The sequence below is a fragment of the Glycine soja genome, chromosome 20 (genome assembly GCF_004193775.1).
Source record: "Glycine soja cultivar W05 chromosome 20, ASM419377v2, whole genome shotgun sequence".
In the NCBI taxonomy this organism is placed as follows: Eukaryota; Viridiplantae; Streptophyta; class Magnoliopsida; order Fabales; family Fabaceae; genus Glycine; species Glycine soja.
The window spans coordinates 11,110,276-11,122,970 of record NC_041021.1 but is presented as its reverse complement, the minus strand read 5'-3'; the positions used below and the strand labels follow the sequence as shown (position 1 = coordinate 11,122,970).

The following is a 12,695-nucleotide window of genomic DNA, read 5'->3' as shown; positions in this document are numbered from 1 at the left end:
TCATCATGCTTGGTTTGACAACGATAAACCTATTAAGGTATTTCCTTCTTTCTTTTTCTTTTTCTTTTAAATCATAAATTTTATTGTTGTTGCAGGAAGTCGAATTAGGATTTTATTTAATTTTATTGTTGTTGTTGTTGTTGTTGTTGTTGTTGTTGTTATTATTATTATTATTATTATTATTATTATTATTATATGTACTATGCAAAGTATCATCTCGGGTAACTCAAGGCAAAAATAGCAAAAATGAGGACACAATTATTGAAACCTCCAAAAGTATGCTGCTATTTATACTGTTTATTTCATATTGCAATTTTACATTTTAAATTATAAAGTTTATTGTTGTTGCATGAAGCTAGATTATGATTCTATTTAATTTTGTTGTTGTTGTTGTTGTTGTTGTTGTAATTTTACATTTTAAATTATAAAGTTTATTGTTGTTGCATGAAGCTAGATTATGATTCTATTTAATTTTGTTGTTGTTGTTGTTGTTGTTGTTGTTGTTATTATTATTATTATTATTATGTTGGCTCTACCTAAATGTCCTTTTTTATATTGTGATGACAGGAGTTGTATGTTTTTCTCTGGTCAATAATTTTTTCCAAACCTAATTTCTCTGCTCTCAAAAAGTGATTTTTTCCCATGTTTGTTTTCTCTCACTCTGCCTTATGGTCTAATTTTGGTTTGGGGTTTATCTTCTATGTCTTTGATAATTTAATGCATTTGAATTTGAATATGGGTACTTGCAGAGTATCATCTTAGGCAGTTCAAGGAAAAAATAGCAAAACTGAGGACACAATTATTGGAGCCTCCAAAAGTATGCTGCTATTTATACTATTTATATCATATTCTTATTCTAAGTTTGCTGATGATTGATGCAAGCTTTTGTTATATGTCTATATTCTCTAACTTGATTATTGAATGACAATTATCCTTTTGCAAAGAATGAGAAACCAGATTGCATGTGCAAACAAAGGCTTTAAATTGTAGTTGCAGTTAAGGCTTGGTTTTGGTTCATAGTCACAACCTAATGATACAACGGCTGTGTTCCATCAAACTTGCTCATTTTTTCATATAACACTTAATAGAGTTTTGGGGAGGAGTCAAGAGGGAAAGGCAATTTGATGGCATGCGATGTGTGTTGTTATTTGGTGCCTAACTTCTTATGGTTGGGGATTAATTTCCAATATCAAACTCTTTAATATCAATGTTAGTCTTTTTCCTTTTTTTACAATACCTTTCTTTTAATTCTTGCATCGGAAATCAATTGGCGAACATGACCCATAAAGTATCATAGCTGCATAGATATATATTGTTATTATTCCAAGAATCAAGCAGGTTATCAGATATGAAGGATGCATCCAAAAATAAGTGATGAAAAATGGTCTTCACCATATAGCAATATCACTAGGTTATATTGTTTCTAAAGTAATAACCAAGTTGTAATAATAGAAATGAAACATGGCAGATATAGGACTTACAAGTAAGTCATCTCTGATTTATGTCCTCTTTAAATCAATTATGGAATCAAATCTGAATTCTGTAACAGGATTAGCAGGAAAATCCATCCTGAGCTTCACCATTTTGCGAGTGAGGCACTGGTGATATGGGTCACTGGGATGTGGCAGAGCAAGACATATATTCAGAGACCATATCTGGATTGTTGAAACTTTAAAACAATGTTTTATTAATTTAGTTGTTGAACAATTATTTAGTTATTAATATTCAACTTTTTTGTTTTGTTAATTTTATTATTCTCACCATTATTTAGTTATTAATATTCAGCTTTTTATGCTTCAACACTGAATTACATTTTATAGGTATATTACAAATTAAAAAAAAAAACTTATGCAATGGCTTAAGAAACGACCCGTGCGTTACGCACGAGTTACATGCTAGTATATATAAAAGGAGAATGATGAATGTATTTTTGGAATATAAAAGGAGATGTATGTGAGTAGTTTTGAAAGAACATCAAATTCATGAGGAACACCTTATTTTATAAGGATCATGCTTCACTATATTAATTGTCATCATTACACATTACATTTTTTTCAGCACATGATTACTATATTAATCTCCTATATAAAATGTCTTTATGTCTTTCTTATTTAAAGTTTAATATGTTGATAACTTTTTGGTACGTTAATTTTGTTATTTAAATGGCTTTATTAGCCATTCTATAACATCTGATTTTGATTTCAAAAATTAAAAACTATCCTTAATTGATAGCCAATGGATTGCTCATTTTGCACACTATATAATGTGTGACAATAGCTTGAGTTTGTATATATCAAGAGTTTTTCTTCACTTTCAAAATTTCTCTCTTTCTTTAATTCCTCTATTTTCCTTTCTTTGTTGTGTTGTTCTAGGCATTTTTTTAAGCTTCCATGGTGTTTTAACCTCCAGTGTACAAGTTCAGACATGCCGCTATGTAAATCTTGGGGGGCAAAATTGAATATTGGGTTGCACCAAAGGTTTGTGGGAATTTTGCTTATAGGACAATGGTTATTACCATGATGCAACATTTTTTTATTCCTTTTTACAATTTTGCCTTCCTATATTTTTAACATGATCTTGTTTTTTAGGTTGTCAAATTGAATAATTGTGATGATTTCCTCTTTGAAAAACAACAACCAAAGGAACACAAGAGATAAATCACTATATGATACTTTTGTGAATACACATAAATTATATAAATGATGAAATTAATACATATGTCTACTTTTACTTAATATAAAAAATAATGATTACATGTTTGTTTATGTTTGATATTTCTTAATTTTTTTTTTGTTCATTCTAGGATAGTTTGTTTTGAAGCATCCTACAATATGAATCACTAACCTTGTGTTTGGATTAGGAATTTCAAAATTTCAGGAAATTTGAAATGCCTAGAATTTGAATTATTTTTTATTTTAATTTCTTTCATTTTTCAAATGCTTTGTTTGGATAAATAAATTCAAATTTCTTCAATTTTAAATTCTTTGTTTGGATAGGGAAATTCAATTTCCTCCATATGCAAAATTTTAATTTTATATTTTAAATAGATGAAATTTTAATACTAAACTTTATAGAAAACAAACACAATCTAATTTTGAAATATTAATTAAAAAATATTTTTCAATTTTTAATAATTCAAAAATACAAAATATTGATAATTTTAACTAAAGGCTATTTTTCGGTTGACATCAAATGGGGTTTTTTTTGTCAAAGTATGCTAGGAATATTTGTCAGCTGAAGTCAGTCGGGATTATTTTTCGGTTAACGTTGGTTGAGTCTATTTTTTAGCTAATGTTGACTAGGTTTTTTTTACCAACATTGGCTAGGATTTGTTTGACCAACACAAGCTAGGATCTTTTCAAATGACATTGGCCAAGGCTATTTATAGCCAACATTGGTCTAAAAAATCCTAGCAGGCGTTGACAAAAAAATCTATCCAATATCAGCTAAAAAATAGTTTGGTCGATGCCGACCAATAGAACCTACTCGATGTTAGCCGAAAAATATCATTGGTCAATGTTGACCAAAAAATCCCTAGTCGAAGTTGGCTAAAAAATAGCCCTAACCAATGTCGGACAAAAAACCCTACCCAACATCGGCTATAAAATAGCCTTGGTTGATGTTGGCTAAAAAATAGCTCTCACTGATGCCAGTCGAAAAAACTCTAGTGGATGTCGACTGTAAGAACCTAGTCGATGTCAACTAAAAATAGTCATACCCGATGTCAATCAAAAATACCTAGCTGGTGTTAGCAGAAAAAGCCCTAGCCAACATCAACAAAAAAACTTAGCTAATGTGGTTAAGAAATAGCTCTGACTGATATCAGCCATAAAACCCTAGTCGATGTCAACAAAAAAAATCCTAACCGACATTGGCTAAGAAAATCTAGTAGACATCAGTCAAAACACCCTAGCTAACACCGGCTGAAAAATAACCCTAATCGATATTGGCTAAAAAATAGCTTTGACTTGAAAAACCTAGTTGACGTCAGCTGAAAAACCCTAGCATGTGTCTACTCAAAAGTTAGTCATGACCAGTGTCAGTAGAAAAAATCTAGCCAACAGCGGCCAAAAAAATCATTGGTCAACGTCAACTGAAAAAACCTGGATGACAATAGCAAAAAAAATCCTTGGCTGACATCAGCAAAAAAATTTCATGACTGACGTTAGTGAGAAAATAACCCTAACCAACATCATAAAAAAAAAATCTTAGTCGATATCGACAAAAAATAGTTTTGGTTGACATCATACAAAAAAAATTCTAATTGAAAAAACCTCGGCCAACATTAGTGAAAAACAACTTATGTTGATGTCGGCCGTAAAAACTTTGGTCATCCATAGTTGAGCAAGAAAGAGTTGCGAGCAAAAACGTGAGTTAGAGTTAACTATTTTTTTAGAGAATTTAAAATTCCACTTTTTTAATCAATCAAAATGATTCATAAAAATTCCAAAAATCAAATCTCCTTTCAAATATTCTATTCAAACAAGCTGTTTTATCATAAATCATTTTAAATTCCTTGAAAAAATAAATTTTTCTACTGAATTACTCCATCCAAACACACTATAAATATATTTTGTTTTCTTTATTGTTGCTATATTGCAGAGAAAAGAAATAATAAAAAAAAAAGATAACTACTGAAGAACAAAAGTTTTGAAGGAAGACTACAACACTTATTTTAACTACTTTTCCATTCTCCCCACTCTATCTAACACTTTCTCTATCATTTTGATGGGCGGGAAAAAATAGACATGTAATTATTGAAGTACAAAAATGAAAATACACGAATTCGCAATGACTTTTGTGAAGCACTTCGAACATTAAACTCCATTATTTTTTTTGCTATTCATTTATTTTCTCTTTCTTCTCCTTTTTCATTTTCTTAGCCTTCATTCTCTATCAAAAGTTTAGGAAAAATTTAACTCTCCAATAAATTTAGATAATAAATTGATCAAATATTTTGTTCCCTTAGCTCTCTTTTTAGATATATATTGAGTGAAAATCAAATATTATCATTTTAATTATGTTTTAGTAACGTTTGATTAAATAATATTTAAGTTAATTTAATCATTTAATTATTCTCATAAATGTTTTGTAATGATTAATTTATTGGTTGTCTTTTAAACGCTACGATAACCGTTTAATCTTTCAATAAAAACATTTAATATTTTTTTCTAGCTTAACAAATCTTGTAAAGTATTATAATTTGGGTGATGGTAAAGTTCAACTATATTGGTGAAAAAGATTTTGACATTCAGTATTGAAGGTTATAACAACTATCGATCGAAATAATTTTATCACAAAATTAAATAATAATATTTGATAAATTATGAAATTATGGATAACTACTAAAGCATATTATGGGTTTCTATTTTAAAAAATAAATAAATAGATTGGGTATGCATGTTTCCAAATTTTTAATAATAAAATTGGTTTATCTTGATATATTATTTTGTATCATGTATTTCTTATCTAATTTTTAATATTTAATAGCATATTATCTCTTTATTTGTGTAACCTTTAATATTGATTAATGATTTCAAATTATCAAGGATGTTTTTATTTTGTTAAACTTCAAAACATAGTTCATCACATATTTCTGCATATAACATCATGTATTAATTATACATTACGCTATTATCAATATTATTCAGCATGTTTTACATGTATAATTGCAATAAAATAAATTTAATTCATCAATACTTTATTTACTTATTTCATCAACTTCACTATCCTAAATTATTTTTTATCTATATTTTCTTTGATTAGGTGTTTTGGGCATGTGATAACACTACTAAAAAAACAACTTTCTACATCGCCCAATTAACATCGGTTATAGCTAAAACCGATGTTAACGAAAGCGCGGTGGCATTTTTGTAAATAAGTAGACTTAGTTAACATCGGTTTTTATGCCATTGTTAACATCGGTTTTGTAAAAACTGATGTTATCGAGTCGATGTTAACATCGGTTTTATTATAACCGATGTTACGTAGTTGATGTTAACATCGGTTAATTTTAAAAAACCGATGTTGTTATCATTATAAATTAAACTTCTGAAATTGCACAATCCGCGCTTGAACCCTATCGTTCTTCTTCTTTCTCCTTGCGCTTGAACCCTATCATTCTTCTTCTTTCTCCTTGTGTCAAAGTCGCCTGCGCTTCCGTGACTGCAACCACATTGTGGAGATCGTGTTTGTGGAGATCGTCTTTGGCACTTATCCATTGAGGTACGTCCTTTCGTTTTAACATTAGGCGTTCGTCATTTTAACATTAGGCGTTCGTCGTTTTAACCCAGGGCTTTATTGTTGTTTCTCCTTCTGCCTTAGTTCGTGTTTTTCGCAAAGTGGGCTGCGCTTCCGTGACTGAAACCACATTGTCGAGTTCGCGTTTGTGGAGTTCGTGTCTGCGCTTCCATCGAAGGTATGTCTCTGTTGTATGTTAATGATGAAAATCTATTGTTCAATGGTGTGTCTTTGTTGTGATGTTTCGAAACCCTAGTTAGGCACAAAGGGTTAATCGTAACTGAATGTGTAGTGATTTAGGACCATATGTAACTGCCTTAAGCAGTTATTGCAGAATAAATTATGGAGTAACAGCAGGGGGGTTAGGCAGTTTTTAGTGGGTTTTCAGGAAGGGAGACATGAGGCTGTCAAAAATCAATATATTATATATAAAGATCAGTACTAGGTGTACTGAAAATAAGATAGGAATACAAGGCAAAAAGAGCCTAAACCCCACTAGGGAGAAACGGTAGATAGGACAACATACAAAGCAAACCCAACCCCTTTAAGAAAAAGCCTCCTTCAGATTAGTTGACCAGAAATTAAAATGCGATTGGAAACCCTTCTCCACACACTTGAGCCAGGACCAGGTGTGGAATAGAGCCTCATCCATGACCTTTTCTGGATTAAAAGGCTGATTATTGAAAATCATGCCATTTCTGTGATGCCAAATGGACACTGACAAAGCTATCCAGACAAATTCCCATCTCTTGACTGTGTAGGTTGGCCTATTCCACTGAGAGAATTGCAGAAAATGATTCTTTGGGTCAGTGGGGAAAGGACCCACTCTATTAACCCATCTCATAGGCTCCCACCAGAGACTCCTAGTCTTGGAGCAGTTGAAAAAAAGATGATTGACAGATTCTTCTTCAAGGTCACATAAGGGGCAACTATATGTATGCAATGACACTTGCCTCCTTCTAAGATTATCCCTAGTAGGGAGCCTGTTCTTGAATAATCTCCATGAAAAAGCACTAGCTCTTGGGGGAATTTTTAGACTCCACATGATGTTAAGAACCCTGTCCTCAATAGCACTAGCATGACCCTCCTGCAGCACTTTGTAAGCAGACTTTGTGGAATATAGGCCATTAGGATCAGACTTCCAACAAAGGAAATCCCTGCTGGAGTGATTGATGTTGCCTGACTCGATGTCAGCTATAAAATCATCTACCATGTCAATTTCATGGTCAAAAAAGTTCCTTCTCCATGTTAGCTTCCATTCCCATCTCTCTTCCACAAAATTCCCCATAGAATTAATTGAGGAGGTCTGTTGATTGCTTATTAAAAATAGAGTGGGATTAATTGAAGGGGCACATTCCGAGGCAACATTACAGTCAGCCCATAAATACTGACATATCCTCCTATCAATGGCTTCGATTTTTGTTTCTTGGATACATAGAACATCAAGATTGTTGGTCAAGGTCATTTTTCTGATGGCTGACCACTTGACACCACTACCCAACCCTCTAGAGTTAAAGGATAAAATATTCATGAGTCAATATTGTCCTTTCCCAACACAGCTGTTAAAATATTCATGTGTTGTGTGATTATTTCTTCCATGCAGGTACATGATTCCTATTTGTTGTGAGAGTGAAATGATGGGCAGCAGCACCAACTGAGGTGAGTTTATATTTCCTTTTTTTTGTCTTTATCTTTGTTAGTTTGTTATATAGTTTTTATTTTATATGTTTGAGTTTTAAATGTGTAAAAACTAGAAATAGAAAGGTCTGGTGATTGCTTAGGAATTCCTTGTTGTTTCATGGCATTCCTTTTGAACCTCAAAAGGTGCTTATGATGGCCTTTGGTTAAATTTCTGATTATATGTATTGGGGTCCTTGTGCTGGGTTATTGTTGGATTTGTTTTGCTTTTTGGAAGGTGGCACTTTTGTGTCTTGTATCTTTTATTTTCAGTACCTGTGGTACTGTTTTGTTTAATAATTTTTTTTTTGAACTGCAAAGATAATTTATATTTTTTTTTGGAAGGCAAAATTATAGTATTATTAATATAAAAACCATACAGTACCAGAGGTACTGAGTGAAACAGATACAAAGCACTCAATGTGCCACCTTCCAAAAACAAACCCAACAAAAAGCCCCACTATTAGAGATAGATTACAAATTAACCGAAGGACTCCAGAAGATTGGTAGACCACTGGTTAAAAGGAATATTAAAGCCTTTCTCTGTAGCTTTAAGCCAAGTCCACGCATGAAATAACGCATCATCCATCACTTTGGGAGGTTGAAATGGGGTGCCCTTAAACAGTAGGGAATTCCTATGCTGCCAAATAGTACTAGTTAAAGCAATCCACCAAATACAGCACCTATTGTGATTCCTCTGTGCCCTAAACCCATCACTGAATTGGATAAAATGAGCAGCAGGATCATCTAAGAAAGCTCCCAAAGTCCGGGTCCAGTTCATGGATTCCCACCACAACCCTACAGTCATTCTGCAATGGAAGAAAAGGTGCCCAGCCTCCTCCTGGTGATTTCCACATAGAGGACACATAATATCCTGTAGAGCCACATGTCTCCTAAGCAAATTAGCCCTGGTAGGGAGCCTATCTCTAAACAACCTCCATGAGAACAACTCAGCCCTTGGGGGAATTTTAAGCTTCCATAGAATCTTGAAGTTCCAGCTGTGCTGACCAGGTCTGTTGGTAGGTAGCAAGAGCCTATATGTTGACTTAGTAGAGTAGATCCCAATAGGGTCTGCTTTCCACAACATTGAGTCCTGCAGCTGCTGATGAATAGATATAGCAGATATATCATCCATGAAGGCTATTGCTTGCTCATTCTCGTGATCAAAGAGGTTCCTTCTCCATTTAAAATCCCAATTCCAAGTATTCTGATAAAACTTTCCCATTTTAGAGATGGGAAGGTTTTGCTATCTGCTAATCACAAATAATTGATTGTACTTCTGCTGAAGGCTGCCTCCCTGTCCCAGCCAAGAATCTTGCCAGAATCTGACCTTATCCCCACAATTAACATTCCAGGTCATATTCTGGTGAATAATTTGAAATTCAGGCTGATGATAAAGCTTTCTAAGGTCCTTCCACCATTGGGAGTGCCATCCTTTATCTCTACCATTCTGCAAATCTATCAATCCTCCATATTTAGAAGTTAGAATTCTGGCCCACAGCTGCTTATGCTTGGAGACTAGGTCCCATATCCATCTACCTCTCAAAGCTGTATTAAATTTGGACAAGTCTTTGATCCCCAATCCCCCATCAATTTTTGGAGTGCAAATATCAGCCCATTTGACCCAAGAGATTCTATTATGGTGTTGATTCCCCCCCCCCCCCCACATAAATGTTCTTTGAAGAGACACCAGTTTATCTACTATTCTTTGAGGAATCTTGAAGAAAGATAGGAGATAAATGGGAAGCGCATTGAGGACAGATTTTATCAAGGTGACCTTGCCACCCATAGATAAGTACTTCTGATTCCACTAGGAGAGCTTAGCTTTAAACTTGTTAATCAAAGGCTCCCAAACCATCCTGCTGGAAGCTTTTGCAGCAATAGGCATTCCCAAGTAGTGAAAAGGAATGTCCAGCTGCCTACAGTTCAGAAGTTGGGTTGCATCATGAGCCCAATTGGGCTGAAAACCAACAACCCCAAATTGGCTTTTTGCATAGTTAATCCTCAGACCTGAGACCATTTCAAATCCCCTAAGCATGGACTTCAGCACAATAATATTATCCCAAGAAGCCTCTCCAACAAAAACTGTGTCATCAGCATATTGCAATATATTTATAGGGACGTTTTGCTTCCCAACCAAGAAACTTCTATAGAGGTTTTTATTCAAAGCCTCCCTCATCATGCCAGTAAGGCCCTCAGCCACTATATTAAATAGCATAGGAGCCAAAGGGTCTCCTTGTCTCAATCCTCTAGATGGGACTAGTTCCTTTGTAGGGCTCCCATTTACTAGAATTGAGATGGTGGCTGATTGAAGGCAAGCAGAAATCCACTTCCTCCATATAGGACAGAATCCTAGCCTTGTCATCATATAGTCCAAGAAAGACCATGATACTGAATCATAAGCTTTTCGAAATCCACTTTGAAAATCATAGCAGGCTTCTTTCTGTGAACAACTTCATCCACCACTTCATTGAGAATCAGAATTCCATGGAGAATGTGCCTATTTTTTATGAACGCTGTCTGCCTTTCATCAATTAACTCATCCAGCAGAATCCTCAACCTATTTGCCAAGAGTTTTGCTATTACTTTATACATGCAGCCAATGAGAGAGATGGGCCTATAATCATTTAGAGACTGGGGTTGAGATATCTTAGGAATAAGAGCCACAAAAGATGCATTGCTGCCTCTAGGAAAGCTTCCATGAGCATGGAATTCATCCATAAATCTTCGAAAATCAGGTTTGAGCAGCCCCCAAAACTCCTTGATAAATCTAAAATTAAACCCATCTGGGCCCGGACATTTATCGCCATCACAACTCCAAATAGCATCTCTGATTTCTGAATCAGAGAAAGGGGCAGTCAGCCCCTCTCTTTGATAATTAGAAGTACCAGTGGTACTACATATTACAAAGACACATTTTGTTTTTTGCACAGCAAAAATCAATATATTATATATGAAATTCAATACTAGGTGTACTGAAGATACAAAGTTAAAAAGCAAGACAATTACAATCTACATCCCATTAGGAGAGACCGAATATAGCCCACAAAAATACAAACCCATCCCCTCTAAGAAAGAACATCCTTTAGATTGGTTGACCAGAAATTAAAGTGCATTTGGAAGTCCTTCTCCATGATAACTTCCATTCCCACCTACCCTCCACAAAATCTCCCATATAATTGATTGATGAATTCTGCTGTTTACTTATTAAATATAACTGGGGATATTTTCCTTGGAGAGTACAGTTGTCCTCCATCCATTTATGCTTCCAGAAATTGATGTTGGACCCCATTCCCACTCTCCATTTTAAATTATCAGTTAAGCATTCATTGTGATGCTGCTGGAAGATACTCTTCAAATCCTGCCACCATTGGGAAGTGAAATTCCTCCTTCCACCACAAATCAACTCCTTCCACCCACCATACTTAGAGACTAAAATTCTAGACCAAGGCTGGTCTTGATTGTTAGCCAGCTGCCACCCCCATTTGCCAAGTAAAGCCGCATTAAATTTTTTTTTTTGAAAAGCATAAGATAATTTATATATTAATCATAATAGGACACAGCAGCACCAGAAGTACTACTGGTGATTTACATAGATGCAGTGCATCTAAAACCGCCCACCATTACAGGATTAGAACAACAAAACCCCCCCACAAATACAAGAGAACCTAATTTAGCAAAGAAGTCTCCAAGATTAGACGACCAATAGTTAAAGGAGGTGCAGAAATTTTTGTCCCTAGACTTCAACCATGATCACAAAAGGAATAAAGCATCCTCCATGACTTTTGGTGTTTCAAATCTTTTGCCTTGGAATATGAGAGGACAAAATTAATAAGAGTGATTTTGCCCCCCATTGATAGAGTTCTTTGCTTCCATTTTGCAAGTTTGACTTCAAACTTCCTTACAATAGGCTGCCACACGATCCAACTCTTACAGGACACCCCAACTGGAATTCCAAGATAAGTAAAAGGAAATTCCAAAGTACTGCAATTAAGGAATTGGGCAGCTTCCCTGCACCAACTTGTTGATTTACCCAAACAACCAAAGTGGCTTTTAGAGTAATTTATCTTGAATCCACACACCATCCATGAAAATACCTGGAATAGCATTTTTTCTTCTTCTATGATTGATCAATCTGTGAAAATAAGTAGAATTGTTGTCCCCTTCTTTTAGCCACTTAATTCTAGCCTTTTGTCTCAACATAGATTCATATGCATAAGCTGCCTCCCACAATTGAACTTGAAGAGATTTCTTAAGAGTGACTTCCACTTGGGATAGAGGTCTGTCATTTAGATTCATATGATATGTATTCTTAAAAAATTGTCAATGAGCTGTTTGATAGAATGACTGAAAAAGGTTTTAAATACACTCTCAGTATAATGTCTTTTGAGAGTCAATTTATCACCATGAAGTGAGAGTCATATTGTTGATAAAAGGCTTTAAATACACTGTGGCTAATTTCTGTATGGTTTTTTTTAGGGCTATCATTTACTACTGCTAATTGGCGTTGCTGCGGAAGCGCTTTGATTATATCTTTGAAGCCTCAAAGTCAGGTATTTATATCTTTGATTCAAAAACTAATTTTGAAATTGTTGTTGTATGCATTACTGGTATATTTGTAACTTATGCTATGCCTGTCTACATGACCTTTGTTTCATTGGACTGATATCTTTGAAGTATTTACTGTGATTTAAACTCTCATAACTTGTTCATTGTTAGTGTTGAATGTTTTTGTAATTTTATCTACTGCCCTTCTCTATATATATGTTGTGACTGCC

At 34.2% G+C, this 12,695-nt stretch overlaps 2 long non-coding RNA genes across 2 annotated transcripts; both read left to right on the top strand.

Moving 5' to 3' along the window:
- The first annotated feature begins 448 nt into the window (after window positions 1–448).
- On the top strand, window positions 449–1,746 carry LOC114402309. The gene is made up of 2 exons (XR_003664411.1): window positions 449–817; window positions 1,550–1,746. It is a non-coding gene; the product is annotated as an uncharacterized LOC114402309 (long non-coding RNA).
- Window positions 1,747–6,346: 4,600 nt separating this feature from the next.
- On the top strand, window positions 6,347–12,439 carry LOC114401423. Its single transcript, XR_003664267.1, has 3 exons — window positions 6,347–6,418; window positions 7,844–7,899; window positions 12,397–12,439. It is a non-coding gene; the product is annotated as an uncharacterized LOC114401423 (long non-coding RNA).
- The last annotated feature ends 256 nt before the right edge of the window (window positions 12,440–12,695 follow it).